Source organism: Salvelinus fontinalis, chromosome 21 (genome assembly GCF_029448725.1).
Source record: "Salvelinus fontinalis isolate EN_2023a chromosome 21, ASM2944872v1, whole genome shotgun sequence".
Taxonomy (NCBI): domain Eukaryota; kingdom Metazoa; phylum Chordata; class Actinopteri; order Salmoniformes; family Salmonidae; genus Salvelinus; species Salvelinus fontinalis.
Window position 1 is genome coordinate 38015282 of NC_074685.1, and position 7532 is coordinate 38022813.

Consider the following 7532-nt stretch of genomic DNA (forward strand, 5'->3'; position numbering starts at 1 on the left):
GTGTGTGTGTGTGTGTGTGTGTGTGTGTGTGTGTGTGTGTGTGTGTGCACGTGCGTGCACGTGCGTGCGTGCGGTGACCTTCCATGGTCCTTCTCCCCTCTCCCTGGTGCAGGATGCCTTAAATGGCCATTCCTATCCATGCCTGACTCTGCCTGGTTAAGATCTGATTTCTGATTGCTGAAGCACATCTCTGCAGCCGTGTCCCAAATGGCACCCTATCCCCTATTAAGTGCACTACTTTTGACCAGGGCCTATCTGTTTCCGCTGCCTGCTTGCGTCACTCCCCCTGCTCAGCGCTCCGCTAGCTGCTCACACTCTTGCTTATATACGGCGGCACAGAACAGAAGCCTTGTTTCCACTGGCCTCACACAAACACGCACACACAGGCACACACACACACACACACAAACGCACTCTGTATGCAAACGTGTGTTAGTGCTGCCGTGACAGGTGAAGGCTATCCAGCTGTTGTCTGCTACCAAGTCCCTACCGACTGCTCAATGTAAAGTGTGACTTAAAAATCTTTCATCTATTTACGCAAGCCGCGGGCAGACTTTAACACTGGACAGCACATTTGAATCTTGCTCTAAAATCCAGTTGGCTGGACCACGGGAGGTTTAGTAAAATACCCTGTAATTGGCCCGGACTTTACAACCGTCAACCAGCCAATAAAAAAAATACATATGAAATGTGCAGGAAGCCGAATTCCCTCCGGCGCTGTGAGGGAGATTTTTCAGTGGCCAGCAGGGAGGATATATACACACACACACACACACACACACACACACAGCCTCAGGGAGGATACTGGCCCTGACCCTCGGCTCTAAAAAGAGCTCTTCAGAATATTCCTCCTCTTAGCAATAAAAAGGGCCAGCCTGCTGAGTCTGACTCAGTGATGCTAGCTCGCTTAACCTCACACACACCTAATTACACACCTTTCACTCTTCTTTCATTGCGACTGCATGCATCCGCAACAGAAGGGGGTAAAAAATTGTCGCGCAAAAACTAAACACAGCGAGACAATGTCTGATCTTCCTGACTGGCCAGAGAACAAAAGCGGCGATAGTTTTCAGTTTCAGTCCGTTTCTGCTGCCCAACCTCAGGGGGGAAAGAGGAAACCCAAGCTGCCCTGACAGAGAAAAATCTAATTCACTCCCGGCGTTCGCATTTCCTATCACCTCTGCATGGAATCCAGGAATAGCTCCGATATGCAGGAAGGAGCAGAAGAAAGGGAGAGGGAGAGAAAGAGAAAAGAAAGACAGAGAGAAAGAGAGATGGATTGAGAGAGGCCCACATACGCCCGAGTCACATTGAGAGGAAGTGTATAATGTTTCAGCTCATTCATCCATGAGGCTAAACCTCTTCACACACACCAACATACAGAAAACATACGTAGCCTACTCGTAGGCTATACAAAAACAAGTCTCATTTACAAACTCGAAAAACTGCTTTGAAAATATGAAATAAATTGTAAAATACAAGACATTAACAGGGTTACATTTTTTGAATGTTGTTTTGACTGTATGTGCTTGTGTGCGTGCGTGTGTGTACCGTGTGTGTGTGTACCGTTTGTGTGTACTGTGTGTGTGTACCGTGTATACATGTGCACATGTGCGCGTATGTGTGCGTGCATGTATATCTATGTGTATATACGGTACCAGTCAAAAGTTTGGACACACCAACTCATTCATGGGTTTTTCTTTATGTTTACTATTTTCTACATTATAGAATAATAGTGAAGACATCAAAATTATGAAATAACGCCAATGGAATCCTGTAGACTAAAAAAGTTTGAATCAAATCAAAATATATTTGAGATTCTTCAAAGTAGCCACCCTTTGCCTTGATGACAGCCTCGCATTCTCTCAACCAGCATCATGAGGTAGTCACCTTGAATGCTTTTCAAATAGTCGTGATTGAGTTCCTACATACGGTGCCTTCAGAAAGTATTCAGACCCCTTGACTTTTTACACGTTTTGTTACGTTACAGCCCTATTCTAAAATGTATTAAATATCATTTTTTTCTCAGCAATCTATGCACAATACCCCACAACGACAAAGTGAAAAGAGTTTTTCCCCCACTGCAAATTAAGAAAAAACTAAAACAGAAATACCTTATTTATATAAGTATTTAGACTGTTTGCTCTGAGACTCAAAATTGAGCTCAGGTGCATCCTGTTTCCATTGATCATCCTTGAGATGTTCCTACAACTTGATTGGAGTCCACCTGTTGTAAATTCAATTGATTGGACATGATTTGAAAAGGCACACACCTGTCTATACACGGTCCCACAGTCGACAGTGCACGAGGTCGAAGGAATTGTCCGTAGAGCTCCGAGACAGGATCTGGGGAAGGGTACCAAAAAATGTCTGCAGCATTGAAGTCCCCAAGAGCACAGCGTCCTCCATCATTCTTAAATGGAAGAAGTTTGGTACCACCAAAACTCTTCCTAGAGCTGTGGGCCCGGCCAAACTGAGCAATCAGGGGAGAAGGGGCTTGGTCAGGAAAGTGAACAAGAACCCGATGGTCACTCTGACAGAGATCTAGAGATCCTCTGTGGAGATGGAGGAAACTTCCAGAAGGACAACCATCTCTGCAGCCTCGAAGGCCAGCGTCACAGAGTTGCCTCTTCACTATTTAATGAAGCTGCCAGTTGAGAACGTGTGAGACGTCTGTTTCTCAAACTACACACTCTAATGTACTTGTCCTCTTGCTCAGTTGTGCACCGGGGCCTCCCACTCCTCTTTCTATTCTGGTTAGAGACAGTTTGCGCTATCTATTCTGTGAATGGAGTAGTACACAGCGTTGTATGAGATCTTCAGTTTCTTGGCAATTTCTCGCATGGAATAGCCTTCATTTCTCAGAACAAGAATAGACTGACGAGTTTCAGAAGAAAGTGCTTTATTTCTAGCCATTTTGAGCCTGTAATCGAACCCACAAATGGTGATGTTCCAGATACTCAACTAGTCTAAAGAAGGCCAGTATTATTGCTTCTTTAATCAGAAAAACAGTTTTCTGCTGTGCTAACATAATTGCAAAAGGGTTTTCTAATGATCCATTAGCCTTTTAAAAGGATAAACTTGGATTAGCTAACACAACGTGCCATTGGAACACAGGAGTGACGGTTGCTGATAATGGACTTCTGTACTCCTATCTAGATATACCATTAAAAATCAGCCGTTTCCAGCTACAATAGTCATTTACAACATCAACAAAGTCTACACTGTATTTCTGATCAATTTGATGTTATTTTAATGGCCATTTTTTTTTGCTTTTCTTTCAAAAACAAGGACATTTCTAAGTGACCTCAAACGTTTCAACGGTAGTGTATGAGGGTGTGTATGTCTGCGTGGGTCAGTGAGCTAGAGCGTGTGTCTGTGCCCAACAAATCACCTTAATCCCAACATCTATTTCAGGGTCAAGGTCAACTCCATTATGGCAATACCAAGAGTCATCCAATCACCTGCTTGGTATCCACAGCAATGGAAACCAAAACAATAAGCACATGGCGCTGTATAGGACATACGTCCTTTGGGCCTTTATGAATTAAGGCCGTTTATCGAGGACCACGGTTACAGTACGTGGTTAACAGTAAACAGTTACACACAGGACATTCTAAACTCTAACTGTTCAGTGAAAGCACACACGTCTCTCACTGCAGCTTCCTCTTCTTTACAAACAGAAAGAACACACACACGTGATTGCATTCAAGTTACGTGTCATTTATTTGTGTTATTTAGTTATAGTGGTGTTCACTCCCTAAACATAACATTCACCAAATGACAACCACCAGACCAGACCATCTTTGGTCAATATAAACTCAACAGTACAAAGCAAAAGACCACATTTAGTGGACGTAAAGGTGACAGAGGGTCCTTTTAAAGCGACAAAGCTCTACACTCTCACCCTTGACCCTCTCTCCCTCTCTCCCTGTATTCAAACAGATACAATGTACTCCTGCACCAGCACCAAACTTGCTCATTTGTATGAAAAGAAGGTAGGTTGGGGGAAAATATAGGCCTACGTAAACATATTTCCCACAATTTACATTTCTCATACCTTTACAGAATCAAATTAATCTGATTAAATAAACAAATAAACTTTTGGAACCACACGATTATGCCCACAAGCTGCTTGCTATTTCTGCCAATGTGCAGAGATCAATTTCCAAGCCGGATGCTGAGCATTATGCTAAGCACACAAAACAGAAACACACACAGATATGAGGAAGAGACAAGAGAACCAAAAAAAACTAGGAAATAAATCCGCATGTTTTTGTGCTTTGTTCCCAGACACTCATGTTGGAGAGTTTCACGAGAAAATGCAATGGAACTGTAAAACCATTCAAATAAAGCAACATAGTATTTTGGTTTGTTTACTTTACACCTCGATTTTGTTTTACTTCACTTGGGTATTGTTTCCAGACACTTTAGAAAAAGCGCAGAGGATTGTCTACAACCCCAAAACGTACATTTAGAAAAAAAATCCAAAGCCATTTTCGAATAGTACGACACAGTCAGACGCACACAATGCCTCAGTATTTCTAGGCATTACTACTTTTGATAAACATTCATTTACAACTCCTAGTGCGAAGTAAAATGCTGAATTGTTGAAACGATTCAGTAAACACGCCTCGCAATATTCACTGCGGATGTAGCTAACGACACCTGCTCCAGTAAGCAACGAACAACACATACGACGTTATGACACTGTCTATTGCTGTAACAATTACACACACATATATATAGCCTAGGAATAGTCAATAGTTTCAAAAAGAGACAAATCGATTAGTCAGTCCTATGGAAATCCCCATAACAGCAAAGAAACACTTGTATGTTGAAAATGCCAAACCACATGTATAATCTATTTGCATACACATCACAGACATAACCCTACCATACACGCCACTATGGGTTTCTTCACTGTACCCAAACCAAGAGACTAAATGCGTCGCTCATTTATGTACAGAGCCGTGTCATCATGGTATACTCTGCCACCAGAGGTTACTCAGGCAAAAAGCAAGTTTGGCTTTAAAAAACTGATTTAAAAAAAAAAAAGATTGTATCACAGCGCCTCTTTCTAAAGAACGAATTTAACTGTAGGCTACTGTATATAAGAATGTGAAAATGTATATATAAATCATGTGTAAATAGTATTTTTGTTGTCTCTTGTCTTTTCAATATATAACTTTTATAATTTTTTAGCTATGTAATATCTTATGTTGTTCTTGTCTATAACTGTTCCGTACGTTGTCATGCAATTGTACGTTTTATGTCGACCCCCAGGAAGAGTAGTTGCTACATGTGCAGTAGCTAATGGGGATCCTAATAAACTAAAGAGCAAAGGCGGTGAAAACATTTGGCTAGCTTCCCTCGTTAGCCATAAAGTTCGTGGTTATTTACTCGTACTATTAGAGTCAATCAAATTGGCAAATATGTACCGATCTATAAAAACAGTATAATCTCTTTAGCTCAACGGTACAATTAGTGACACCGTTGTTACAATGTTAGCTACAACAGATACACCGGCACTGGTCCCTGGCCATGCGTGCCACTACCGCCGACAGTCCCAGCTCGCTGCTTGCCGCCAGCGATTTCTTTCTTGTCCGCGAACTATGTGTGTAGTCCGTGGCAGCGCGCCACAACACACACACAAAAAAAGCGTTCGATATAAAATATATGCGGATATACTTACGGTTGAAGTGTTACTGTAGTGGGGAAAGATATCCAAACATACGTTGATACCAGGCACAGTTTTACAGTTCTGACTCTCGTTGACAGGACCAAATCCAAGTACGGACGTTGAGTCAAAGCGCTCTCCAGCTAGACACCAGCGACAGCCGCCTGCTCGCGCTCTCCTTCGCAGGAGATTCAAAGATGAATGGTGACTGCGCAGGCGTGGACAGGATAAATTCATTATGAGCGCTGAACAAGCGCCAGCATTGGGTTTTACCGTCAGGAGGATGGCTAGACAACCGCATGCACGGAGATCAACACGTCAACATGAAATATATAACAGCCATATAAACCACTACAATTAGCATCTAGCTATGTAGCCTTTGCATGTACTTGTTTACTTTGTGGTAAGAACTGCACTATTCGCATTAGCCTTTAGGCTATTGATTAAAACACCAACTTATTACGGGGACTTCATATACTGCCCTGTGGCATTTTTAGGGAAATGTATTTTCTGTAAGAAATGTATCTTCTCCTTTCTCCCGGCCGTTTGTGTCTTTCTCTCCATCCAAATGGAGCAGTCCTTTCTTTTAGCCTACAGTCTAATAAATAATTCAAGTATAGCAGCCCGCCTAGCTGCACCAATAAATAGGCTAGTCTCACAATAGCAGGAGGAGTCAAATGATAGGATAGTAAATAACAGCAAAGTTCAATCAGCATACTTTAATTCAAATGGCTCGGGGAGGGCTCAGAGATGGGATTATGAGGATGTGTAAACTATCAATAGCTTCTGATGCTTGACTGAGGATCACAGCAAGTCCCACTGTACGGTTACCTAACCTAATAGCCTATGCTGCCTGCGCTACTAGCGATGTCCTGTCTTTGGATGAGAATTCACCATGCCCGCTAGTAGCCTAACAAAAATCACAGCGACAGCAACAAACTGACAAATGATAGCACCATTTCGACAGCGTGATCCACACAAAGGCAGCATAAAAGTGTTATTATAAATAAATTACCGTAATTGCCCGCTTAATTGTCCCCGATGCTGTTACTTCCAGTCAAATGTGCGTTTCCCTGGTTCTCGAGCGTCCTGTTCACTTATTTTAATTTAGAAAACGGCTTTGTTGACGTGGTAATGTGCGCTTTTCTTAATTGGAGGACTGTTGAAACTGCATTGCCCCCATCGATTACCAGCTCAGCCTATATTGTAGGAGCCGAACTGCTATACAGTGCAAATCACGAGAAGGCAACCTGACTAGTGTATCACTGCTACGCTATGACGGAGAAGCCTGCAATGAGGCCAGGACAAAAGGGATGCTGTAGTAGGCTAAGCTTGAATATATAAATAAGGAGACCTACTATGCTCCCGCAGCAGCACTACATTTTGAGAGGTTGTTATTACACGTTATTAATCAGTGGAATGTTATATTTAATCTGTTAGCCTGTGCCATGAAATAAACAACCAAACATGTCTCACCCACACTTAAATAGACACAAATAAACACATGCATGCACGCACAAACACAAGAACACACCCACCCACACACTCACCCACACACACACTCACACTCTCACAAGCACACACCAACCAAAGTTAGCCTATGCCCTGCTCTGAGAGTTGAACTGAATAGAGAGGACAAAAACAGAAAGGCTCTATGAATGCGTGTCTGATGCGAGATCTTGGAGTGTAAATAAAAGCTGTTCTAGGAACCATTTCACAGCTGGGTGTGACTTCAGGCCCACATCAGTCATGCAGCACGGCACAGTGCTCTGGTCTGGTCTGGTCTGCTCTGGTCTGGTCTGGTCTGTGGAACAGCATACCTAAGATATGCACGCAGTAGGCTACACACAAA

The 7532-nt window shown here is 42.7% G+C and overlaps 1 protein-coding gene across 5 annotated transcripts in view; it reads right to left on the minus strand.

The window, feature by feature from the left end:
• The window catches only part of strbp (spermatid perinuclear RNA binding protein), a 127658-nt gene extending 120533 nt beyond the window's left edge, over window positions 1-7125 (minus strand). For 2 of the 5 annotated variants that reach the window (XM_055875108.1, XM_055875106.1), the window contains exon 1: window positions 5696-5896. The gene's annotated coding sequence lies outside the window, so the exon portion shown is untranslated. Of the gene's footprint in view, window positions 1-5695; window positions 5898-6695 lie in introns of those variants that run through there. The other 3 variants (XM_055875110.1, XM_055875109.1, XM_055875107.1) reach the window with 2 other exon arrangements.
• Window positions 7126-7532: the final 407 nt, after the last annotated feature.